This window comes from Urocitellus parryii, chromosome 10 (genome assembly GCF_045843805.1).
Source record: "Urocitellus parryii isolate mUroPar1 chromosome 10, mUroPar1.hap1, whole genome shotgun sequence".
Taxonomy (NCBI): Eukaryota; Metazoa; Chordata; class Mammalia; order Rodentia; family Sciuridae; genus Urocitellus; species Urocitellus parryii.
Genome location: NC_135540.1, coordinates 118,947,304 through 118,964,040, shown reverse-complemented (window position 1 = coordinate 118,964,040; position 16,737 = coordinate 118,947,304). Strand labels below are relative to the sequence as shown.

General features: G+C 32.5%; 1 long non-coding RNA gene across 1 annotated transcript in view; it reads left to right on the top strand.

The window, feature by feature from the left end:
* Window positions 1–16,737, top strand: part of LOC113181764 (uncharacterized) — a 58,431-nt gene that overhangs the window by 5,604 nt on the left and 36,090 nt on the right. The window contains exon 2 of the long non-coding RNA XR_013344430.1: window positions 15,555–15,626. This is a non-coding gene — a long non-coding RNA (uncharacterized LOC113181764). The remainder of the gene's footprint in view (window positions 1–15,554; window positions 15,627–16,737) is intronic.

The following is a 16,737-nucleotide window of genomic DNA, read 5'->3' as shown; positions in this document are numbered from 1 at the left end:
AAAAAGAGTTTATCACTCAAAAGTAAAATATGCAATAATCTGATTTTGGTAAATTTGAATTCCGTTGAATTCTTTCTTCCCTCACTAAACTGTGAGGTGAAATGAAAGCATCCTGGAGACACTGTAACAAAATAGAATATTGTTATTTTTGTTTTCTACATAGAAAAGCATTATTAATGCTTCCATTAATACTGGTACCTGAGACATTCTGTGACTGGGGATGTCTAGGTAAAGGAGTCACATCAACAAAATGATTGACTAGAGGTGCCTGCTGCACTTCCCTTTACAAAGGAAAAAAACAATAGCTATATTTTTGGGATGTTTGAAATAGAGCACTGGAGTGCATTAGGGATGTGGCAAAGGATATGCAGAAAATGTAGATACATGCTGACTTTATAAAGAAGAGGACTAAGCACATAGCACCTACCACCCTGTCTCAAGAACAACCTTAAAACAAGAAGCACTTCACTTGGCAAGGAAAGGGTAAGCAGGATGCCTCAAGCAATCCTAACTCATACTATAGATGTATGAAGCCATTGTGGTGGGAGAAATCTGAAGCCCCTGCCAGCCCTAGGCTCAATCTGGGGAGTTGTTTGCTTATAACATAGCTACATTTTCCTGAAGAAATAACCTAGCATGTATTTTACTCCACATCATCCAGATTAATGCTGTGCAATGCCATCTTGAGAACGGTCATGTGAGCAGTAATGAGCCTGTCTCCACCATCTTTGTATTGACACAGCCCTTTAATCCAGCAGGTGGTACTCCCTATACTTAAAGGGCCCTGGGAAGCAACTGGCCACCTACTCTGAGTGAACTAGATTGCCATATACTTGTAAAGTGTCCAAGTGGGTCTCCATTAAGTTCTGAAGGCTCCTGGGACCTCTGCAAGCAGATAGGCCATCTCACTCAGTCCTTTCTGAGAAGCTCAGCCTGTTGAGGCTATAGAAAGCAGAAAGACAACGTAGCCTTTCCACCCAACCAAGATCCTGGTAAGCAACCCAGCAGTCGGCCCTGAGTGACTCAGCAAAACCCTGAGAAACAGATTGATGGTACTACCCACACAGCTACAATCCTAAAAGCAGCTGGGCAGTGTTAAACTGTGCAGGTTGGTCCCCTGAAGAGCTATCAAGTCACCTGAATGGTCTGTAGTCACTGCTAGAGGCCTTGTCCTGCTACTAGGAATATTACAACACATTCAACTGGGCCCAATAGAGGAGACTTACCCTTGAGTGGCTTTCAGAACCTGGTAGGCCTTTCATCTTTGTTGCCACACCATCCACAATTCATCTGTGTCGTTCCACCAGTCTGACCCTATGTCCTGATGTCCCACAGAAACTGCAGAATTCCACACAACAGCTAGGTATGCTCTGCGAAGGGCCTCAGGTAGACCTACCTTGGCTAAAAGAGCTGCACCCCAGCTGTCAGGTCAAGCTTACAACCTGTGCAGCGTAGCCCACCAAGAATCCTTCAGGGATTACTGACCCTGATTGCAGCTGAACAGACTAAATAACACTAATTTAAACACCCAGAAGTATAATCCAATCTTGGGGCACATTGCCAAAAGAAAGTGTTTTTTTTTTTTTTTTTTTTTTTTTTTTTTACAGAAGCCAGCCTATATGATCTTTCAGACCCAAAATATCAATGTAGGAACATAAACCATGAAAAACGAAATAATACTACACCGCTATAGGAATACAGTAACTCTCCGGCAACGACCTAAAAGATACACCATATTTTACACCACAAAACAAGTCAACAAATTATAAAAATAAAAAATCATAGCATACATCATCTCTGACCACCATGAAATAAAGCTAGGAGAAATATTAAAAATCATACAAACACATAAAAATTAGATAACATGTACTTTAATGATCGATGAGTCAAAAGAGAAATTTAAAAACGTCTCACAACTAATTAATATTAAAACATTCCACAACAAAAATCTATAGCATATAACCAAATGTTGTACCAGGAGGTCATTCCATTGCAATAAATGCAATAAATAAATATATATATAGTAATATATGTATATATATGAAATAAATATATTACATATTTGAAATAAAATGCCTAACAATGTACCTTAAAGAACTAGAAAAACAAGATGAATCCAAACCCAAAAGTTAAACAAGAAATAACAAAGATTACAATTGAAATAAGCAAAACAGAGACTAATAAATAATATAAAACATCAATTAAACAGAGCCAGTCTTTTAAAAATGTAAAACTGTGTAGCTTTGGCTATACTAACAAAGAAAAATTATAAGAGTCCTAAATAAATAAAGTCAGAGATAAGAAAATAGATATCGCAACTAACACCATCATGCAACAACTGATACTAGGGGCTACTATGAAGAAAGATGTTTCAAAAAACTGGAAAGTCTAGAAGAAAATTGGTAAAAATCTACACACATATAACCTACCACAATTGAATCAGCAGAACACAGAAAACCTAAACAGACCAATAACAAGTAAAAAGATTAAATCAGTTAAAAAAAAAAAAAGTCTCCAATGGAAAAAATGCCCAGGACTATGTGGCTTCAATGTTGAATTTCACCAAACCATTACAAAAGAAATGAATCAAAATCTTCCAAAACTATTTCAAATAACCGAAAAGAGAGACCCTTCCAAAATTATTTCATAAGATAACATCACTCTAATAGCAAAATCAAACAAAAAAGAAAATCAAAGACCAATATTTATAATGAACATAGAATCAAAACTTCTCATCAAAATACTAGCAAAACAAATCCAACAGCACACCGAAACCTGTACACCACTATCAAGTATCATTTAACCTAGGGATGCAAGAACACCTCACATGATCATATGAAGAAAATAAAAGACATAAACAATCAATGAAGAAAGATAATTAAATAGAGTTCAACATCTCTTGATAATAAATATCATCATAAGTTTAGATATGGAAGAAATTTACCTCAACACAATGAAGACTAAATAAGACAAACCTACAGCTAACATCATGTTGAAGGGGTGAACACCTGAAATCATTTCCTCTAAGATCAGGAACAAGACAGGAATGGCAACTCCCACCCCTCTCACTGTCAGAGCAGTAGGCAAGAGGCAGAAAGCGAATTTAAAATTAGAAAGCACAAAATCAAATTATACCTATTTTAAGGTAATGTGGTTTATATGTTGAAAAACCTAAGCACTTCAACAAAAATCACTTAGAGCTCATCAACAGATTCAGTAACGTCAAAGGCTACAACATCAATATACAGAAATCAATAGATTTTTTTTATACATTAATAATAAAGTTTCTAAGAAATTGAAAAATAAATCCCATTCACAATAGCTACAGACAAACAAATGATCTGAGAATGTATTTAACCAAGGACAAAGAGAATCCAGAAATCCATCTATGTATTTATAGCCAACTGATATTTTTTTAATATTTTATTTTTTAGTTGTAGTTGGACACAATACCTTTATTTTATTTATTTATCTTTATATGCAGCTGAGGATTGAACCCAGGGCTTTGCACATGCTAGGCCAGTGCCCTACCGCTGAGCCACAACCCCAGCCCAAACAACCTATTTTTGACAAAGGAAGCTAGAGAGAGGGGAGGGGAGGGGTTGGGGAGATAGGAAGGACAGTAGAATGAAACAGACATTATTATTACTGTGTGTATATATGTGACTGCATGACCAATGTGATTCTGCAACCTGTATACTCAGAAAAATGAGATACTATATCCCATCTGATTCAAATGTATGATATGTCAAGATCACTGTACTATCATGTGTAACTAAGTAAAAAAAAAATGTAAAAAAGACACACACCAAAAAAAAAAAATACATTGGGGGAAAAAATTCTCTTCTATAGCTGATGCTGGAAAAACTGGATATCTACATGTGGAAAAATAACCCTAGACCCTGTCTCTCCCTAGACATAACATTCAACCCAAGTTACATTTTTAAAGCCTAGAAAAAAAAGATTTTGAAAGTTATCATCACCAAGAATTAACAGATATTTGAGGAAATAAATATATTTAACCTGATTTAAACATTATGCAATGTACACAAATACTGATTATCACATGTTAACCTATTATTGAGTATAGGTTTTACTTTTTCTTTAAACAAGTTAACACTTTCTAAATTTGAAAAGAAATTCAACTCAAACTGCATCAAAGATTTAAATGTTAAGACATGAAACTACTAGAAGAAAGCATTCATGAAATGCTTGAGAATATTGATCTGGGCAAATGTTTTTGAGATATGATCCTCAAAACCCAGGCAAATAAAGCAAAAATATACAAGTGGTATTACTTCAAACAAACAAACAAAAAAAAACTTCTACACAGAAAGGAAATGCCATAAGAGAAAATATTTGTAACGCCTTCATTTGAAAAAAAAATGATCAATATCCAGAATATGAAAGAAACTTAAAAAACATAATAGTTAAAACTAAACTTTTAAAAATGCGATTAAAAAAAAGCTTGAATAGGCATTTCTAAACAACCATTGTACAATTGTACAACAAGCACACAAAAATGCTTACCATCAGTAAACATTTTTACTGTGTGTATACATATACATCAAGGAAATACAAATCAAAATCACAATGAGATATTATCTCATTCCAGGAAATATATATATATATATATATATACATATACACACACACACACACACACACACACAATGGAATATTATTCACCAATAAAAAATAAAATTAGGTTATTTGCAACAACATTGGAGGAGAGGTAAATGGAGACAAGATGCTTAATGAGTACAGATGTACAGTTGGATAGAAGGGTTGTTCTACAATACAGCAGAATAAATATGACTGATTGATAATGATTAATAGCAAATTTCAAAATAACTGGTAGAGAAAATTTTGAATTTTCCTACACAAAATAATGGTAATCTACTGAGGTGATGGATATACCAATTACTCTGATCTGAATACTACACATTGCATAAATGCATTAAAATGTTGCTCTGTACCCCACAAATATATCAACAAAAATATATTACTATATGTCAATCATATGTATATATTTTAAATTTTACAAACTTTATATTAATTTTAGCATTTTTTTCTTAAACTTGAATATTATCCTTTACTGGCCTTTAAGTAATAAAACTACATTATGTATATAGATATGTGTATGAATATATATAAGCATATATATAATTATATACTGTATTATATATATAGAGAGAAAGACACCTTAATATTCTATTGTTGTTTCCTTTTATTAAAGAAACTATAAATCATGGAAATCATGTTGCATAATTACTACCATACATTATATTGGCAAAATATTAATGAAAAACAATAATGAAATATACTATTCTTACAAGTATTTTTCAGGGAGTATACTTTCAACTCACACTGTAAAGGATATGTGCAAGGAGCATATGTTGAAATGCTTCAATCATCAGATATTCTAACATCAGATAAATCATATTTGAAAAGAGTGATCATAAAGTCAGACTTTGCATGTACCAGAAATCCACACTGCATATTCTCTGAGGTCTTAAAGATGGAGAAATTATGTAAGGATAGTCAAATACATGCCAGTTCTCAAGGAATATAATAAGATTAGGTGATGCATGTGACATAAGTAATTTCAGAAGTCAGTCCAATTTCAATTTTCTAGCAAATAATTACTGAATAGAGGGTTACACATCACACCTCTCTTAAAGGGAGATAATATTAGCTATAATGAGCACAGTGTGAGCTTCAAGAATCATTAACTACCTGTAGAACACCTTCCTTCCCCCAGTCTATAAATCCTTTCATTAAATCATGTATATAATGAATCAAGGCTAATTATTAGCAGCTGTGTTACAGCTGTGACACCACTGGTGTTGGGGAAGCAAAGACAGCAAGGACTTCTCCAGGGTCCAGTAATACAACTGCTTCTCAGTTCTGACACCAAACAAGAGAAGGGCAGTCAACTCAGTATTGCTCCAAGTCCTACCTTGAAATTTGCATTATGTGCATTTGTAGAATTCTAACACCACGTGGACCACAGTTCACAACTCAAAGCATTTCCTTTACTACAAATATAAAGAAATTAGGGGGAAAAAAGTAAAGCAAACTTTCCATTGTCACTGTTATGACAGACTCAGAAAAGAAAATTCCACTCTCCAAATCTGAGTTCAGTAGCCTTTTAAAACAAATTTCTACCTTTGATGGGCTATTCCATATTGATTCTCCTACCTAATATCAACTCATTCAATATTTGTTTATTCAGTATACAATAATTATATATGACTAAGTGACTTTAAGTTTTTCAATTTAAAAAAATTCAGAAAACAATGAAGATATGATTAGCAAAATAAATATTTGTAAGATTTTGTTAATTTATCAAAATCTCAGAAACATTGGCAAATCATTGTATTTATATATATATATATATATACTTATATTTATATAAGTACCTAGATAGGTGTATAGATAGATGCCAGTATTATCATTATTGGTAATACTTGTTATTCATGCATTTTTATGCATTTAATTATTCATTCCATATTAACATCTAGTATATTACTACATTCTATCAGGTAAGAGCATGCGTTTATTGTACAAATATACTTGTCATGCATGATACTACAATTCCTAAAAAAAAAAAAATGACTCTTCTGTTAAGGCTTTTAAAAACTATTGATGAAAATCTATCAGAAACACACATTCAGACCACAGTCCTTGCTAAATAGAGGTATGTGCCAGGTCCTGTTTGAAAGGAGAAGCACAGAGGGAAACATATATTGATTCAGAGACATGGAAACATCACATGTTAATAGTATCTCTTTTTCTATTTACAGATCTCTTTATAACTTAGGAAAAGTATAACTATTTGAATAATTAGATCAATAGAATTGTTTCTATTTCAGAACAAAAATTTCTGGGGGAGAAATGAATGTACACCATACCAGTGGGATATTTCCTTTAAAAAATAGAAAGTTTAAAAGGATAAGCATGATTCATATACTCTTTTAACCTCCCCTCCCCAAATAAGCGATGATTAGATAATTTGGGAACGTTTGAGCACAGGGGGTAGGGGAGAGACTCTAGACAGTTTGAGTTTGCTAACTGCACCACCATGGAGCAGCAGGGATGCTGCCTGCTGCTCACAGGGGTAATTATCACCTCTGAGGGAGCAGTATTTCCGGAAATGATGTTCATCATCAGATGGAGGGGGAGGGCCTTTGCAAGCATTCTATTCCTGGCTAAAGTTCTTTTGTTTTCAGAAGGAGTGGTTATGAATTAAGGCCCACTGCTGTTCGAATAATTAGGATTTGTGGTGTTTAAGAATTACCTCCATTAGAGAAGTAAAATGGTATTAATAGTGTGGCTGCAAGCTGTGAAATATGGAAACATTACTTCCTAAGACAGCTGTTCAACTGCTGTTCGCATAGGCAAACTTCTCTAGAAAAAAACATTTTTTTTTCCTCTCTCTATCAGTGCCTGGCTGGCAAACAACAATAAGAACGAGAAATAATAACCCATAGAAATCAGAGCTCTTTTGAGCTATTGAAACAATTACAGCACAATCTACATCACTATGGGATCAAGGAATCAAAGAGTGGGAATAAAGTGATAATCCCACAGAGAAGTATAAAGAAAATAGCAATTTACAAGGTTAAGATTACTTGGGAAGGAAAGCCTTGTGGTACACTGGAAAAATAGCAAGTTCTATCATGTCTTTTATAGGAGCACATGCTTGGATGAATAGAAATAAATTTATTATTCATTCATCAAAAACATTGAGCTTTTCATGATTTTTTTTTTGTTTACTGCATAAATAAGAATGTATTTAAATTGAGAATTAGACTTTGAATATTTTTCCCATTGTGACAAATTGAGGTACTTCTAGGGGCTGAATACCTAGATAATCTAAATTTCAAAAATATTGGTAAACTATTTTTTCCTATATACAAATTTCAAAATATTAAATATATAATCATAATATAAGTTTTAGAAAGCTTTAGTCATTTATAATATTTTGATAAAGGAAACAGTATAACAATGGCACAAGATTAAAATATCAAGATTAATGTTAATTTTTAGATTGTATGTAAACATTATTAATAAGTAGATTTTTTTTTTAACAAAAGGAATTGGATTTGATTAAAAGAGTTGAGTGTTTTTTTTTTTTCTTCTTTAATTATTGTGAGTTCTCCACACTGGCAAATCTATATATCAGTTCTTTGAAAAAAAATTCCTAAAAATGGGCTTTATGTTTATGTGTATGGAAAGGAGGTGTAGTTAAGAAATACTAAATTTTAAAAGGACTATGGAATTTCTAGTAGGAAAGAAAGTGGAGGGATTAAGTTCTTCAGTAAGCCAAGAGAAAAAGATAATACGCACGGTAGAACCTTAAAAACTTGGTTCAAGTGTTGGTTAACAATACCGTAGAAAGCTCATGCTATGCTTCCTATAGAACACGAGGAGCAGTTAGGCAGTAATGGATATTTCAGAGACTTCAAGTCTTGATAGGCTCTTAAGATATTGCCCTTGGGAAGCAGCAAGAATGGAAACTGCTTCCTTAGTTTACACCAAATAACAGAGGCTGACTTGAAGGTGCGAGGACCTGGGTAGTTTGGCTTCACAGAATGACAAATCCCTGCCATGTTTCCTGAGGCAATTAATTTCAAGACTTCATCCCAAAATGAGAAATTTGGAGTACATGTCTAAGAAACGAGTGTTCTCACAGGTACATCCGTTCATTCCTATTATCAGGAGAAGATGGTTTCTGACATACAGAAATTTCTTTTCTCAAAACTTCATACACTCTATTAATATTCCTGATTACACATCTAGAAGTGTAATTACTACATAACTGTCTAAACTGAACCAATCTATAAATGTAGAATTATTTTCAGAAAGTCATCCTCAGAGAATGTACCAGTAAAATAACTGAGATTTGATATCTGTGGCATTTCTTTGTGATAAAAAACAAGGATAAATCCCCAATGCATATTTTAAAAAGGTTGCATTCTGTGCAAGATTTCAGTGTAATATGCTACAGCAAATAAAATGTAAACTACATTTTGGTATTTAAATATGTCTGAAATATGCTTTTGTTGATGTTAAGAATATATTTTACACAGAATTCAAAGCAAAATTTGATGAAATCCAAAAATTAGTATTATCCTTTCTTTAGTTCTAAAACACATTGTATTTGATGGACTTTTAAAAACTTTTAGATTCTAGAGAAGTGTGCTTTCTTTCAGATTGTGACTATCTATAATCTCTTCCTAATCTTTATATGATTCAAACTCAACCTTTTTCTGTGTTCATGATTTTTCCATCTCATAAAATCATTTGTGTTTACTTGTTTATTAATTTGCCCTTGATTTTTTTTTAAGTCTTAATACCTGATTACAGAGATGTTGAATTACAGATATTTAAATAGTCAGTTTGGTCAGAAGAGACATCTTTGTACATGAATAAATCAACATCCTGGCATAGGTTTTAGACTTTTAATCAACTTAATTTTGTGAATTCTGCATCCAGAGCCATGTTTGTATAAAAGAGAGAATCCACATCTGGACCATGAGATTACAGCCATAAGAAAGGCAACCAAAGCAATCTGCCCACTTCCTCTCATTTTAAATATATAAATATATTCATTTTTATGATTTAAATATTTATTTCTCAGATATTTCGTTTAAGTGTGTGTGTGTGTGTGTGTGTTTAATTTTCCTTTACATAATTAACCTTCATGCAGAGTTTCAATATGACTCTTCCTTAGCAGTTGGCTTGCACTGGTTCCTGAAGCTAATATCAGTGAAAAGGAGCTAGAATCTGATTGGTTAGAGCTATGGGTCTTTAAGTTGATAAAGATCATGATAATTTTCTATTTAAATATGTTAGACTATAATATCAGAATTTCTAATGGTACGGTTGTAATGTATGTTTAAAATTTAATTTATATTTAAATTTTTTTCTCTCATGAAAATAACACATATACTATGTTCAATAGATATTTACTTAACAGAAAATTTTTACTGCCTTAAATATGCAAAGTTTTGCATTAAAATTGTTTGTCAGACTTTTTTGGGGTATACTAGGGATTGAAACTAGGGCTGTACACATGCTGATTAAGTACTCTATTACTGAGCTACATCTCCAGCTCAAACTTCGTAATACCCAAAAATTATTCTGAGTCAGTTTTTCTATTTTTATTGTTATTTTAGAAACAGCAATTTAATTTAAAATATGCATTTCCCATTTATTATCTGTACCAGCTTTGATCTATCTATATATAAGTTTATTAGAAATATGATTTTTTTTCATTCTGTTTTTATGTGCTTTATCATAGTGTATACCCTTTGGTCTCAATATCACATCACACACAGTGTATTTTTTATATATGTGAACTGTTACCTTTATAGTCATGATTTCCCATCTGCATGATGAAAAATTATTTCCTGTTTTTGAACTTATACTCTTTTGGAAGATTACAGAACCATAAAACTCAGATGTAATTAAGAAAACTTTTTTTTTCTCAGCCACACATATTAATTAGTTTCTCTGAGGATGTCCATGTTAGTAGAAATATGTGTTCCTAAATAATTCCATACATATTGCAGCAGAAGATATCCTGTTTCTGAATGAAATCTCTTAAGGTAAAAAAAGTCATTCCAAAACTTTTAAAACCAGAAAGAGAAAGAAGGAATAATAGTAAAGCAAAGAGATTTTTTTTCTCCCACCTCATGTTTTGCACACTTCCTATGAGTATAATTAGTCTGTCTAAATTCACTGTATGTAAAACATAATTTTTTTTTCAGTCAGTAGTATTGGTCCAATGTAAGAAGTCTCTTCAAGTCTTTTGATGTCCTTTTTGTTGAAACATCAAGAAACCTTCATAATTATGTGGAATATTTTCATTTGTAAACTTATTTTCATCCACTTTTGCTTCTTATTGATTTTTATCCACAGCTGCACATGCAAGACAAGTTCTATTTCATTTTGGTACAAATATTTAGTAGAAATTCAAAAATCAGTTTCTATTTTTATCCTTTCTAATTGATTTTTGATATCCTACTATTTCATAAACTACAAATTAACTTTAAATTTGCATTTCATGACATACCTACAGGGCTAATATTTACCATTATAAAATCTCAGATAAAATAATAGGAAAATGATTAATGAGAAAAATCAATAAAATATTGATGAGATTAAAAACCCACAAACTTCGAACTTAAGCAAATAATTCCATGAAGAAATAGTACATTTTACTCAGCATTTTTAGAACCTTTAAACTAAAAGAAGCTTAAGGATTTAGTTACTTGTTTTATAGCTGCTGACTGAATTTCTCTACAATAAAAAGATATATTCAGGAAGTTTAATTTTATAATTATATCAAAGATTTTAAACTCCTTGTGTTAGTCAGCTTTCTCTCACAATTACAAACACCTGAGATACTCAGCCTATAAGATGGAAGGAGACCCTCATTGTTACACAAAATTACATATAAGAGTTTGTGAGGGGAAAGGGGAAAAAAAGGGAGAGAATGAAACAACAGCAGATGGGGTAGAGAGGGAAGATGAGAGGGAAGGGGAGGGGGGATAGTAGGGGATAGGAAAGGTAGCAGAATACAACAGTCATTAATATGGTATCATGTAAAGATGTGGATGTGTAACCGATGTGATTCTGCAACTTGTATTTGGGGTAAAAAATGGGAGTTCATAACCCACTTGAATCAAATGTATGGAAGATGATATGTCATGAGCTTTGTAATGTTTTGAACAACCAATAAAAAAAAAATAAATGGCAGATATGATATCATTTAAAAAAAAAAGAATGAAATGTTTGTTTTGGCTCAAAATAGAAGAACAGGAAGGGGCTGAAGTCCCACCAACACCTTCAAGGTCATGCACACAGTGGCAAACCATAGCATTCTGACTGTGTGCCTCACGTTCATGTTCATCTTGCAAGCCAAAATGCATTCAATTCAGTCTATCCCCTGACTCCTCAAAGTCTTAATTGTTACAGTATTATTCAAAAGTTCAAAGTGCCCTCTGAGAATTAAGAAAAACTCAATCATGAGACAACATTGAACTCAAAAAATAAGTTACATGCTTCCAAGGAACAAAGGTGGGACAGACACAAGGTAAATATTCCTATTCTAAAAAGAAGGAACAGAGGAATAAAATTGCTCCAAAGCAATCGAATGCTGTGCTAGCTGAATAGAGTGAAAAAAAAAAAAAATTCTGGGGAAATTATTTTCTGCATGTTTTGGGGCATGCAGGTCACCTCAGGGCTGTTTTTGAAATATTTCTTCCCTGGAAATCATTTGAAACAAATTTGCATTTCTGCACCTTTGAGGTGAGATGGTCTTGAAGATTCCTAAGATGCCCTCCAGGAATCTTTTCTATATTGCTGATGCAAAGCACTTAGACTATAATCACTGTACCCTCCTTGGCCAGAGCCTCCTTGACGGCACCTTTAAATGTACCCTTTTTGTAGCCAAATAGCAAGATTTTCAAATCTTTTTGCTGTATTTCTTTTTATTCCTGAGAATCATTGTAAGTTTGGATCATGGTAACCAGTAAAACCAGTGCTACTGCCTGAGAGTTTGTGGCTTAAAATTTTCTCTACCATCATCTTTAAGACCTTTATCTTCCAGAGATTCTGTCATCAAAGTATGAAGAAAATTCAGTCAAATTTTTTGCTACAGTAAAAACAACAATGAACTTTACTCCAAGTCCCATTAGAATACTGCATTTTTCCATGAGCATAACCTCATTGACTGCATTTCTACGAGAATTCTGAGCCCCCACTCAAATTGGCCATTAAGCCTGATTCACAGCATTCTAGGCCTTCTTTAGCATCCTACTTCATGGTTTTCCAAATTCTTCCTGCAAACCAATTCCAAAAGCTCTTTCATACCATTATGTATAGTAACAACAAAGACTGCTCAAATTCTTGCTGCCAATTGTCTGGGTTAGTCATCTTTATATCACTATAACAAATGCCTGTGGTAATTAAGTTAAATGGGGAAAGGTTTATTTTGGCTCAAATTAAGGCAATTCCCCTTAAAGCTAAACATAAAAATACAATATGATCCACCAATTCTATGTTGGGATATATTTTTTTAATAACAAAATAAAATAAAGACTTGAAAACAAGAACTCAGTTTTGAAAGTTTCATTCCATGATGAACTGGCCAGCTGGACTTCCTTGCTTTTGGGCCTGTGGAGAAGCAAGTCATGATATTCAAAATAGGGTGGCACATAAGAACAATGGAATGAAATAGAAAGTTCAGAAATAAACTCTTGCATAAATGGTCAAATGATTTTGACAAGTGTTCCAAGATCATTTAATGGATATATTGAAAATAAATAAATTAAATTAATTTAATGAAGATAAAACTTTACCTTAGGCCAGACACAATATTTAATGCAAAATGAATGAAATTACTAAACATAAGAGGCATAAACTATAAACGCTATAAAATAAAATAAGAAAAAAAATTATGATTTTGAACTTAGCAATAGCTACTTTGGATATGATGCCAAAGCACAGGCAACAAAAGAAAAAAAAATAGATAAAGGGGACTTCTTCTAAATTGAAAATATTTGCACATAAAGAATATTAACATAAGGTGAAAAGGCAACCCACTGATGGGAAAAACTATTTTTAAATCATACAACTAATAAGAGATTAACCAGTACATATTTAAAAGAACGGAATAGACCTTTCTCCCCCAAAGATGTGAAAATATCAATATGCACAAGAAAAGATGCCTAACATCACTAATCAATAGAGAATTACAAACAAAACTCCAATAAGATACCAATTGACTGACCACAAGAACAATTCTTTTCAAGAAGACATAATATTAAGTCTTGAAAAAGATGGGGAGAAATTATAACATCTGTGCATTGCTGGGGAGGGGGGATGTAAAATGGTGCAGCTGCTGTGGCAAACTCTATGGCAACTGCTCAAAATGCTTACCATTGAGATACCATATGATCCCCAGCAATTCTACATTTGGGTTAAGTACCCCAGAATATTGAAAACAGGGATTCAAATAAAATCTGTAAAGTCATGTTCAAAGCAACATATTCATTATAACCAAAGATGGTAACCCAACTGTTCATTAACAGACAAATGAATCAGTATATCATAAACATACATAGAATAAAATATTATTTATCCTTAATAAAGAAGAAAATTCAGGTATGTGCTACAACCTGGATGCACTCTGAAAACATTATACTACAGGAAATAAGGAAGTGACAAAAAGATGGATAGTATAATTTCACTAATATACAGTAAGAAGAGTAGTCAGAACTTTGGGTGGAAAGTCTGGGGATTGAACCCAGGAGTACTTAACCACTGAGCAACATCCCCAGTCCTCTTTATATTTTTATTTTGAGACAGGATCTCTCTGAGTTGCTTGGGACCTTGCTAAGATGCTGAAACTGGCTTTGAATTCACGATCCTCCTGCCTCAGCTTCCCAAGCCGAGACTAATCATAAATTAATAGTGACAGTTAAAAAAAAAAAAAAGTAAAATGGTGGGTGCCAGGAACTTCAGAGAAGAAAAGAAAGTTGGTATTTAATGGGTATAAAATTTCAATTGTTCTAGAGACAGAAGGTGGTGATGACTTTGGAACAATGTTAATGTACTTAATGTTTTTGTACAACTATGTATTTTATAATAATTAAATGTAAACATGAACTGGTAAACTTTAAGCATTGTATGCTTAAATATTATTTAATAGCATAATAGCAATACATCCTTTCCATACTTCTAAGTAATAATTTTTTATTCAAATATTTCAGAAAATCTTCTCTGAAAATTTTGTTTCTCATTTCATATTCAAAACTGAGGGTCCAAATATGCATTTCAGGTATTTGTGCTAAGTATTTTAGAACTACTGATTCCCCAAAATAATTCTAAAAATATACACATATATGTACATAAGCACAATGTAATGTTTTAAGAAATTCAAGTCAGCAAAAGTAAATTTTCATTGACTAATTCATTTTTTAAAAATAGGTACGATATATTTTGATGAATAATAACATGTCACTTTTGTAGATATCAGAGTTACAGAATCTTCAACTATTTAATATAAACTATAATTTGAAAAAAAAATAAAGAAATGTTTATTCTGCACCTCAGGCAAAGCATATTCTCTTTTCCTAACAAGGGACACATGGATGTGTACCGAGATCAAATGGCATTGGAATATTATACATTTTAAGAATTAGGGTCACTGCTATGTCTTGCTTGATTTTGGTTTCTCCATTCTGATCTATAAAATGTCACTTTAGGAAACAATTGTTAAAAATGAACAATGAGAACCAAGCATCACACAAAACATGTTGTGGTAGTTGAGTGCAATCCATTAGAGAGAACCATCATAAATACTTAACCAAAAAACTACTTAGATTTAGAAAAAGATGAAATTTTATTCAGTATAATTTTATGACACAGCAGCAAAGTTGAAATTATTTTTGGAAATATTTTATAAGATATTATATATTTTTTTAAGATTTTTTTTAGAGAGAGAGAGAGAGAATTTATCAATATTTATTTTTTAGTTCTCGGTAGACACGACATCTTCATTTTTGTATGTGGTGCTGAGGATCGAACCCAGGCCGCACGCATGCCAGGTGAGTGCGCTACCACTTGAGCCACATCCCCAGCCCAAAATATTATATATCTTTAAAGAATATAATTAAAAATTTTAAGTTTTTCTTGTTAGGACAGCTCACTCACCTCTGGAATAGTCACAAACATAGGAATCTAGTTAAGTCATATGTTTCTATTTTACTCTGCATGTGATAGCTGAATAGTTTGGGTCCAAATTCAAAGTTAAATATATAAAAAGTAAAAAAAAAAAGAAAGAAAAAAAAGAAATTCACTTTAGTTAAGAAGAAAATATAGAACTCATAACAGAACTGTATTTGAGTATATGAAAAAGTTGAAGGCCATTTGCCAATATGTCCCTCATCCTCATCTGATTCTTACATGTCTCTGATTCAAGTACATTGAACTAAAAAGTATAACAATAAAAATACTTGTTACAGTTGTGTATCAGTTTTTCATTGCTGTTGTCACAAATTATTGCACATTTAGTAAATTAAAATAACACAAATCTATTATCATATAGTTCTATAGATTGGAAGTGACATGGATTGACTGGGTTAAGGCCAAGTTTTGAGCAGGCTTACATTCCTTTGTGAAGACTATAAGAAATAATAATTAAATGCATTTTCCAAATTCTATAGGCTGTTCACATTCCTTGTCTCAAAGCTTTCTTCCTTCATCATCAACTCAGCTATATTGTATCCCTCTGTGAATTAGTCAGGGAAAGTTTTCCTCTTCTAGGGAATCATGTGATAAGTAGTTACCTACTTGAATAGTCCAGGATAGTCCCCCTTTCTCAAAACTCTTACCTTTGTCACACCTTTAAAGTTAATTTTGGAAGATAAGGTAACATATTCACAAGTTCTAGGAGTTAGAAAGTAAATAAATTTGAAAGTTGTTTCCCTACCATGAGTCTTTTTTTCTTCCAAATTCTATTTATAAAAAAGAGCTCCAGCTTGAAAATATCAAAGATTGTTCTAACTATGTACTTATGTATAGCTTGAAGATAGTAGCTTCTCCTTACATTTTCTTGTTTAGTATACATCAAGTAAGAGAGTAAATACTTCTACCATTTTGTTATGCTTTAAAAGTATATAAAGCACCAGGCATGGTGGTGCACCCCTGTAATCCCAG